This window comes from Saccoglossus kowalevskii, chromosome 4 (assembly GCF_978046115.1).
Source record: "Saccoglossus kowalevskii chromosome 4, keSacKowa6.1, whole genome shotgun sequence".
Lineage (NCBI taxonomy): Eukaryota > Metazoa > Hemichordata > Enteropneusta > Harrimaniidae > Saccoglossus > Saccoglossus kowalevskii.
The window spans coordinates 14,490,025-14,502,261 of NC_140644.1; positions in this window are offsets into that span (position 1 = coordinate 14,490,025).

A 12,237-nucleotide genomic window follows, 5' to 3' on the forward strand; every position below is an offset into this window, starting at 1 on the left:
ACTGATAAGTAAAACTTTAAAATTTTCAGAAGTACATGGAGAAGTATCATAATTATTGCACGATTATATTTACGAACGAGTTTGTAATAATTTGATGATGTATCTAGTGAACTGAGACTCGCAAGTGGTCTATTGTAAATCAACACACGTACACCTCTCGGCTGTCCGTGATATTCGGCTATAAGTAAAGTGTCTTACAAACTGTACAAAGACTTGCAATTAGTACGAACGCATCGCGGTGTCTCAGAAATATTAATACATTTGTCTGCGCTAAGTCGGATCAACTTTTCCGGTCAGCCGATTCGAGTGTCTCGCAGGAATTGTGTTTCTCCACAGATTTCTTCTATGTATGATTGCTAGTAATTGCACACACACTGAGGTTATATTTTGTAATATATGAAATAGCCGGATGTCAGCATTATTGTTTTAGTATCCGAGGTGTTATACGAATACTATAGAATTTGCAGCACGTTGCGCTGATTGTAAATAGTTATGTTTATTCAGTACACGATTTTGAATTGGAAAAGTCAGTACACCTAGCCCCTGATTTGAACGTTTAGGCACGTCCCATCTTGTGGAATTTAGTGCGCCTTTATCACTATACAATTTGTAGAATATACGTAACAAGGTAGTGAAATTGCATTCTCTTGTTGTTGGTAATGAATTGTGACGTTGTCTCACGCGCTACGATAAGCGCTGTGGTCACGCAACTTTCATACATTTAACTAACTATATCTCATAATCCGTAAACCATTTCATCCTTCCAGGCCTCCATGGCGATGCAATAAGTTTCGTTTTCTTGGTTATAAAGACGTCAAATTATATGCCGATGTTATCAGGCTAATTGTGCACGTTTTAGCTTTAGTCGTGTTGCTTCGAGATCACGTCATTAGATCCACGCCATGATTTGACTTCGTTGAGGCCACTATGCGTTTCGCTAAATTCTGCTGACAAATGTTATCATGCGATTCTGCATGTTAATGGCAATAGAGACATGTTTTACACCTAGAAACATGTTGCAGATAGTTGATGACAGTGGGATTAACATTTATTGTTCACACAAGCTACATCTTTGATCCGACTCTTTCAAACTACTGAACATTTTATGTGGATATAAAAATCGAAATGTTATTTCTCCACGCGCTCGATATTACGTTTGCTATTCGATAACACTCGTTTTTATTGACTTGTAATCGAGACGGACCCTCGACATAAAACAAAGAAACCTCGTGAACGACTATTCTCGTTTATAGAGAATGCAGTTGATTGATTGTACAATATTAGGAGTAATGAGAACATCTAGGTCACATACTTGTTTTTTTTTTGGCATTGCTTCATCATAGGTTCAACATTCAAAGGGTTCGAGCAGATTTTCTAGTTACGACTGAAACATGTAAAAAATGTTAAAAGTTTTGTACGTTTCACGGACTTCAGTGGAGTGGAGTCATGAGTGACTTCGTGTAGCTGATTGATGTATGCATGGACATAATTATATGGAGTGGAACGAATATGTCCATTTTGCAGCGCCTTATTTCCGCGCTCAAAATAATAAAAATATAGGATTGACAGACAATCGCTGAGCATTTGTTCTTCAAGTGGTTTCCTCTGTTGTTGAGGTTGTTGAGGTAGTAGAGGTTGTAGATTACGAGGTGCCGTTCCAATTTTTTTCACACCTGGCCGCGAAATCCCCACAAATCGGGGGAATATTGATGAGACCAAAGAATATATAAAAATATTTCTAAATGAAAATTATGAAATAAAAGGAAAAAGCAAATAATAATAAAAATAAATAAATTAAAAAATTATAATATAAAAATGCCTTCAAAATTTTATTTTACTCGTTGTTCGTGTATTGTCAGTCGTGTAACTTTCGAAACCGTACGTTCAAACGCCCCGCCATTGGCAAGGATAGACACATCACGACCAACGCGGCACCCCCATCTGTTTCACAGAAACTATCACTGATTTCAAACGTCCTCGACAATGAGGGCGCACACAAAATGTGTATGTTTAACCAATCATACTTAAACCTATGTTGGATCACAATGAAAAGTGAAAACTGGACCAGAAATGATTTCAGTTCCGTGTATTTTCAATGTGGAGTGATTCAAACGGATTTACAGTGGTGAAACCTACATTCAAATCTTTATCCTGGAATTGTGTATCGAAATATGCTAATCACATATATATTCTGACTGTATGTGTACTATTATACTTCTACCATATAATTTAATTTGTTAACTCGAGGGAAACATGTTCGCTCACGACTTTACGTCTTTGAATACACGGATGCTTTTAGAATGTGAAGCTCATGTCTAACATATATCTTTTATTACATCCACGTTGATCACTGTGTTATCAATTTTAATAACCGATACGCCGAAATATACATACGTTTATATGATATCTCATACAATCAAAGTCATACATGGATTTACTATGTTTTCACGGACAGCTAATTTGAGAACAAATCTCTAATGTATCCTGACATGCTCAAGACTAAATTAAAAAGTAATTCCATTACATTCGTGTAAATGTACTAGAATGATTAACCAGCCGGTTAATACTTACCCGTGATTCATTTCTCCGCTCCATGTCGTGATTGGTGATTTAGACGTTTGGCTTTAAAACATAAATCTATATGAATACAATTATCAGCACGAAATACCGCAGTTGAACATGTACAAAACATGTTGAATAAAAAAATCATATCACCAGAATAATGATCATATCACATGAATACAGATCATGATAAGTACTTTTATTTAGACATACATATTAACAGACAACAACGGAAACAAAAAACATGAACATATTTGAATACCTCATTCCTTGTTTGAGACATATAATAAAATTCTAGAACATCACATCCCCACGGGCTCGCAAATTTCACACGAGTGAATGTTTAATGTTATACACGGTGGGACAACTCCCGGAGGAGGGTACTCACATTGAAGTGCTATATGTATATGTGCTGTCAAAAGGGGTCCCAAATTCACCACTTCTGTCTGAAAAGGGGTATGTTATTTTACCCTGCCTGTCTGAAAAAAAGATATCATTATCCTTATTTCTGTCGGAAAAGGGGTTCATATTTTCCAAAGACTGTCTCTATAGCTTGAGTGATCCAACAAGAATGAAGCTGATTTTTTTTCTGTAACTTCATTTCGATCGAAAGTCCATCCCCGGGAGTCCACCTTTTCCCCCTTGGTACCATTTATGCTTACTGTCTGGAAAGGGGTTTCAAATATCCACAGTTTGTCTGAAAAAGGGTAGGCAATTTGAGTTTATTTCTGTCTGATAAGGGGTAGGGGTTTCAAACAACCAACTACACACTCCTGTCAGAATATATTGCAAGTCCCCCCCGGGGGGGGGGGGGGGGGCGACACCTATGGCTTCTCCGAGCATTGATACCTGACGTAAATGTTTGTCAAAACTAACATTTTTCTACTTCAACTTATTAAGCTGGATTTATTATATGATTCTCGAGGTTATTTGTTTTACATCATATTGTAAATCGACGAATAATTGAAGATACACATGCAACTATATTACTGCGCATGCGCAGTGGCGTCCTTACACCTATTGTATGTGCTTATCTGATTGTTTCACCATTGCAAATTAGATTATGTTTATTGTCACTTTCACATCGTGTCTGAAAAAAGAAATAATGCTCGTTTGACGTCAGATTCAAGCTTCCCTACATGTGATTTACAGCTTCCGTGTCGATGTAAGGTTGCTTACTTATTCAGCAGTTACCGAATTGAAGGTCTATTCGCCCTGTAAACAACAAATCTATATTCTGATTCCCTTTTTTCGTCGAAACAGTCATTAAATCGTACTTCCAGGATTTGTTTCAAAATATGTCTTTTCTGTCCATTGGTTGCCGAAGATGCTGCGTAGTTGCTTTGTATTATGTTTATATATATATATATATATATATATATATATATATATATATATATATTATACGTGTTACTTGATAGCTTTTAATCTTTGTATTTGTGCACGATTGAGTATTTTGACAGATCAGTACTGTTAATATGCCTTTAATCTTTTAAAACGTAACAATTAAACACATCGTTCGACAGGGTCAGGTAAGTTCTTCTTTGAAGTACTATGCCGGTGAAAATACCTTTTAATGTTCAAGCCTCTGTAAATTTGCCTGATATGTAGCCGATCAGAAAAGCTGGAAAACTGATAATGTCATCTTCGCTGTAGAATTGCTTTGCATCAATCATGTTCTTAATGAACCATGTAGAATCGCAAACCACTACTATACAACGTTCAAAACAATTCTTTTGACAAATGCTTGATTGATTTTATAGTGTATACAGGGTGCATATACCTGTAATTTATCTTGATTTTTTTTTTCAAATTTTCCTCAGGAGTTTTCAATATTCATCTTTGATTTTCAGGGCGTTTAGAAAATATGACATCAGAGTATTTCGGTAGCCTCTTGTTGATAGTGACAAAATAGTCCTTGGCAGAACATTTGGATAATCCAGTAACAAATATTGCTTTTAATAGTGTTTTATATAGTGTAGATATCAAATCGAATATATATATATATATTTATATATGAAGATATAAACATTTGAAACACGAGATTCAAGCTCGCGACTCAGCAAATGCGCTTTGCCATTGTAAACAGATCCCCCCGTTACGCCACAACGCCACTCTTCCAAAGACAACTCGAAATAATGTGTAGTGAATATAAACTGGGAAAACTAATCGTTTCTACCTTGATTGGAACTTCGATATAAGACACGAAAAGTCAGTTACATTATAACTATTTCCAGATCGCTGTTAATTACTTCTTTATAAAGCACTCATAATAATCAAACAGTACAATCAGATATTGATCGTATATACATTTAAATTCAACTGGATTTCTAAATACATTCTCAATCTCAACTGAGAAAACACTTATGCGTTGCACGCAACACAATATTGAAACTACCATATGTTTAAAAATAGGTCCGTTGTTAACATATAACTCGAGTTTCAAAACAAGTTTAGAATTATTCCTAATTAAGCCCCCCCCCCCACAATAATTGTGAGAAATATTAGACTGTGTGTTTTGCCTGAATGTATTTATTCTGTTTCTGATACATGCAATTGGTCAGGTAGAAGGATTATGAATGCGTTAAAGGCGGAGGGTCGTCACGTGCGGGAATTGAGTCCCAAGCGACGATAACAACACATGCTCAAAACGCAAAGGCTCATGGATAGAAGCTTGTTTGTAAACAATGACACGCTATGGCCATATGACGCATGCGCTGGTGACGACTCCCCTGCTTTAAGAATACACACGGTCAAAACAAGTGGAGTTCATGTTTGATTTCAGCATGTCATGCTTTCAAAGAAAGGTCAATACATAATTATTTTGAACAACTCTCATAAAATGGTAGTACTACCCTACACAACCATATACGTAAGTAAGTTGTTGTATATATATTTATAACACCATCAGCGTTTCTGTTATGAAATTTATGATATGTGTTTAATGATAATAAATACACGATTTATAGAGTGATTCCCGTTAGCAAGTTTTATTTTGAACTGCATCCCTGTACAAACACGCCAGACACTACACCGTGTTAATTTCCAAAATCATATTAAAAAATAAACTTTTATTATTTTAAAACAGATTTTTATTACGCAATAATGACACCAACAGTCATAAATCTGTGTATTTATATTTTAATAAGCCAATTTAGCAAAGTGTATCGTGTATTAGAATTATTGTGCACAACCAATTATTATTAATGCTTCACAATATATTGTTTATATAGACTGTTTGTCAGTGGTTCATGCTATTGCAAAAAACGTCCCCTAGATCCGATGAATCATAAACCCCAAATGTTAATTAGTTAAACCGACGAAACAGCGTCACCACAAATTGACAAGTTGACAGTTCCAACTTTGCTACAGATTCTAATTGTGAGGTAAAACCATTTCCATCGCCTTGCGACATCTCGCGTGATTAGACAAATGAGCGCGTCACATGTCACATGATTTCGAACGTTCCAAATTCGCTCCTCGTGAGATCTCGTCAGATACTGAGAATCCCCTATTGTAAAAAAATATGACGGGTATTCTCTAAGACTATAATTTGCATTCCTCATCATTCGTGTATTATCATGCTTTCTTGAAACACATTACACAATATGTCTAGAACTTATCCCCAGAGAGAAAAAAATAGATTACTTTCTATAAATCACGTTTACGTAACTATGTTATAGATAGCGATGTAACCCTTATGTGAATACCATTAATCACCTTCAAACTTGTTATGCTCATGATGTCACCATTAGTTTTTCTGATTAAATATTCCTTTACCGAACTGCATTACACAATAAAGCTACATATGGCTATGTTTCCATCGGCATGCCTTGGTAGTAAGTAAGACTATATTTCATTTTTACGACCATCGTGTTCAAAATGATATGTTTTCAAATGAATGTTTCACGATAACTGCCTGTGAATTGGGTTGCGTGACAAGAAATCGGATTGCCCGTCCACTGCTATAATTGCTAAATGTATCAAGAAATACGACCAGAGAAATGTATTCCGAATTAAACCTGCCAGTTTCAATAGTAGCCTCAGATAAAGACCTATTTATGCCACGGTATGCCGTACGTATGTAGCATTGAAAAAAAATAGTCGTACAGCACATGATCTTTTAATGTGACCATGCCTTGATAAATAAGTTTCATTGTGTCGTTGCTTTCACCCAAATAGTAAAAAATATGGCTACCCAGTTCACCATTATAAGGACTATTTTATGAGACAACGGTACCTTATGCTTGTTATAGCAGCTTAAATAATATACGTAACTGTGCAACTCATCAGCTGAATCTCGCAATGTACTGTCTAGTACAACGGTTTCGATGTGTTCGATCATAATACGGCATCACGTAGACACAACTACACCGTACATACTCCCTCGCGTGTTCGCGTAGGTAAATACGGTACAGTTTATATTATGTCAAATCCCTTAATGTCATGACACCCAGTAGATTCATATTCCGTCAAACATACCACCTACAGTTATTGGGTGGCTAATGAGCTTTACAGAATATCAACTATTATGCATATCTCACACGAAAATATTCCATAAGACAGACAATAACCGTCGTTTCCGTCGCTGTTTAAATCAATATTGGTAATGATATTTGTGAATCGTCTGTAATGTATTTTCCAACTTTTCTTCTATGAAAAATGTTTTAGAAATGTATTATCGCTTCAAAGCATTTTTTTTAAATATGCTCACTGTAAGACACACTAATGGTCATGCTCAATCTATACTGTATCAGTTTGAGCTGAATACACTGAATACTGTAAAGGGGTTAATTATTCACTGGGTTTTAATTTAGCTTATTTTGCTGACTGGAAAAATGCGCTAAATTAAAACACAGTAAATATGTAAAATTTAGCATAGAACACATTATCTAAATGACGAAACCGTGAATTTAAAACCCACTGAATATGCCTTAAATGGTAAATCAGTAAAATTTAAACCCAGTGAAAATTAGTCATTTTACAGTATACTGCTTCTGATCAGTTGGAATGATTCAGGCCTCAAATACAAAGTATTATCACTCTTGAACAAATATTATGAAGAAAGATTTTTTTATATCACATACATATGCCACACATTAGTATAGTACACCACATATTTTCAATACAAATAATTTTACGGATGAATTAATTTCATGCAATTACCGTAGTATCATTAGATTATATGCTGCGGTGCAGTGATGCGCTCACATTTTAATAGAAACAGACACAATTTAACACTGAACTTGCGTTTCAATAATAATTCACCAATGCAGTCTGCATGCTGGCGAAAGATTAGTTTTTGTTTCCCCCTTGAGGCAGTCTGTGGTGGCGAATATACTTTGCACGTGACATAAATTATTGTCCCGATACCTTCCTATAAGCCTTCACGATTTCGCTTTCAAAGGGGCATGCTTTCGCATAACCAACGATCTTAGTAATTCTTTTAACTGTCTTTAAACTGTACTCTTGAATATAAATCTTGAGCATACTGCTAATAACGGCAGTTGAGTCTTCAATTTAATTAAATGTTTCAGATACACAAAGAGTCCATGAACATCTTTTCTATTTATTGCAACATCTAAGCTCTTATTAGTATGTATTGTTTGTTGTAGCCTTTTCGACACAGCATTAAGCTAGCTAGATCTATGTTACTCTCACTGGGGGCGTTGAATGTCGTAATTAACCATTGCGACCTGCAGTTGTACCATGTATTAATTGCATCTTTATAAAAGTTTGGTATGCATGTATTGCTCTTGTTTCTGTAACACTAGCTTCATTAATGAAATGTATTTTTGGTGTTATTCACATTACCATAAATCCCTCCAAGGTAGTTCTACTGCACTAGAATATGAAATTGCCATTGTCGCTATTTATTAGACGATCGCAACTCAGCAGTCAATTCCAACCTATTTGACACACACTTCATTACATATACAGATAGGAATATATTTATCCCTAATGTATACCGATGTGTTCAATGTACACTTAGGCCTACTGACAGACTCATACACGAAACGTCGAACATTAAAGATGTCAAAACTGTCAAGCTCAAACTGTGGCTCAGTAAATCAAATTCGTGAATAAGCGTTTAAAACCCTCACAAGGGTTTGATAGATGCATCAGATGGCAAGAGACATCATGACACATTTGAACGTGTCTGGAACTATTACGGTAAGCCGTGTTCAACCCATGAATTTACAATTTTCAAATGCGTGTTTCGTTCGATAAATTAGTTTCATTACGCTTATGTCTTACCTCCAAAATAAGACCAATCAACGGCAAATAAAACGACTGGAAACTGACTCATTTTGCATGGTCATGCTTCATATAATCAAACATTTCATTTGTTTAAATTTGTAATCTTCACTGATATTATTTTTGTGCTAAGTTGCCAACTTACTCGCCAGGGATAAGAAATAAACACATTCTCACATTTTCAACTATGTACGTTGTTTAACAAATGTGATGAATCGACTAGTGTATATCCTTATGTACGTAGCAAAGTAAATTATTATTTTTTCACGAATGTTTTCCTCATATATTCAATCTTTCTAACTATTAACATATATTAAAGTTACTGACTACCCATAGGTGTTAATTCAATATATGACGTCGATGTTGATAATGTTAATATCACACAAAGACACTCTGGAGCTAGATAATTGGTGGCATTTGCGTTGGCTCAATCGCTATATTAATTTGTGGAGAAATTGAAATCCCAGTTGATAGGAACCCATATATATCTATTGTATTATAGTAACACTGTTTGTATTAAAGATATTAAATGAGTCTCCAATGCAAGACTAATTGGATACTTGCAGACCAACAAATTCAGTTAGATTAATTACATTATCACAAGTTCGTTCAATTATAAAATAAGTTTATAATCATATATATGAACCTGAACATGAGATAAATGACGATTGAAGAATTTCCCTCAAAAATCCAATCGATCAAGTGTCGTTATGACGTTAATAGTATTCATGAAAACCTGCACTAACTACGTATCATGGTTCGGCCCGTCCTAATTAATTAATAGCATTGTTTCATTCTTCAACAGTTCAATCCGCTAATGAATATAAATTTCACATTTGAGGATAATGGGATAATGTTACCCCGTGCAATTTGATTGCAAGGTAATTATGTTGCTATAGAAACGGCTGGTGACTAACTGATGATATACAATTTGCTAGGAATATGATCGGATCAACAAAGCGTTACATAATATCATTTCAGCATATAAATCGACCGCGTTGCTCAATAAATATAATTCAAATTAAGCATATTTGTTAAACTAACGGCATTTGGGCATCATCAGACAGCATTCTCGGCATGAAGTTATTATTGTCCATGGTGTTAATAATACTCTTGTCACGAATTCTGCCAACAAATATGCCATCGCTATAGCACCAGACAGTGAGCTAATTTTTGAGTTATTTTTGGATTCGTAATATATAGATAAATACAACTCCTAGCATAAAACTCGTTCACAATCAAAAGATCGCTTTAATGGAGCATATAAAACAGTACCATTTAGACTGTTGAATATCCACTTTTCTCACTCATAACTGTTTGATATTTGATCTGACAATATTTAAAGCGTTTTGTGTTACTTTATTTGCAAACGCATATATGATCTCAGACAAGTGATTTATATATATATATATGCCCCGCACTGTTGTTCATTTTCCAGATAATCACCAGTCACGTTAGTGTAGTAAAATATATCCGGCAATAATTTACTTTAAACATCTTGCGTCAATGTTGCCGAGATATGATACTGCCTGTCGAGAACTTTTTGATTAAAAGTTGTGAATACTTTCGTATAGATATATTGTCTAGGCTGAGCACGATTACAAACTCTACCGATGACAAGTTGTTGTTATTTGTTATTGCCAGAGGTCATTGCCTGAGGCCTGTTATGTATGTATTGGCGGTCGACTCAGAATCTTTCCATGTAATGCATAATCACCCCCATTCCCCATATACACACCTAAACAGGCTACATCATGGTTATATCTAATGTCTAATTTGAAAATGGATCATGTAGCCGATAAGAAGCTCACTGCTTCGGCCATATTGTTGCTGGAAGTCCCGGATGTAATAACATCAGAAGCCCATAACAACGTACTAATGAGCAACAAGAAGTGGATAACTCCTTTGCTGGTCGTTTATCAGAATAAAAATCGTTAATTCTATATAACTATGCTAATTTTATTAAACTTTTTAAAATAAGTTTAAAAAGTTTCAAATTACAAAAGTATAGTAGTAGCCAGCACACTGTCTGGGACAACAATATCGAAGACCTTAACTGAACATGTGAATGTGAATGCACTTTGTATACTTACATATATTCCAAATGGGTGCATGTACGTAATTGGTTAGGGACATCCAAATCAACGCTGGAAAATAAGTGCAAAATAATTCCGGCCCATCAGTATTCTGGATGAAGATAATAAGACAATGTATTACCTAACGAACAATCAGTACTGAATTTAGATACGTTCTTTTCATTCACTATGTAATAATTAGGTAACATTGATGAGTAAAGGGGATACCACGAATATAAATCATACATTGAGGCACACTGAATGTGTAAGCTTTTGCTAATAAACCAGCCACACTAAAACATATACGGTTGGCATACATGTATGCCGTTCGCCGTGTAGTGTACGATGAAATTGATAGCATACCGTCACACAAATAAACCCAATATTAGGTTCAGATAACTGTTATATGAAAAAATAGAAGTGTTTTTTGAGACACAATATGGCGGTGGGGATATTACGATATTAACCAATAGTAAGAAAACATGCATATATTCAGAATGTCCATTTTTTGTATCCCAAATCACGTTTCAGTTTGATTCCTCTTTGTAACGCCTTGCTTGGCACCTCCATCAAATAAATTGTCATAGGCAAGCGACGGGGGTAAATCTACATTGCTTCCATTCAATCACCTTTCCGTTACATTGGAGTGGGTATGGCAACATAATAATTATTAACAGTATTCGGTGAAATGTTTTGTAATAATCATTTAACACGATGGATCGGCGAATAACCATAACACGTGGCAAATCGTTACACTTTGCTCCCTTTTATCACATAATTGTTTAATGTGTCGTCAGTTACGATGACACGTCATAATATTGGGTGTCTAGGCAACCATTATATCATATATAATCACTACACGCTCGATCGTCGGAAACGAGTTGTCATAGTTAAACCAAAACTCAGTAAAAACGATGTTGGTTGATTTCCTGGCGGTACATTTCAAAGTGAACAGTCTATTTTAACTGAAGAGCGAAGGTTCAACACAGTATAATATACGCACTAAGCGACCATTTACGTGATCGCTTCATTGTTTATATTCGTTCGGTGGATTAATCTCACTTGATACCTGATTATTTCAATGTGTTTACTTATTTAAAAAACACAAACATACATATAACAGATCAATGTTACGTAACAATTTCGTAAGTAAATCCATTCGAAACTTTTGAAAAATTTAAATTGTTTTGAATCTAATTGTTTTCACCTAGTATGGTCAAAGTTCGGAATCGTCTTTCAGTATAAATAATTTCTTTTCTTTCAGCCATATAGTAATTCTAAGAGTTTTTCTCATTCGCATTCCACAAATGGTCACATACGACTGAAACCAATTACGATCTTG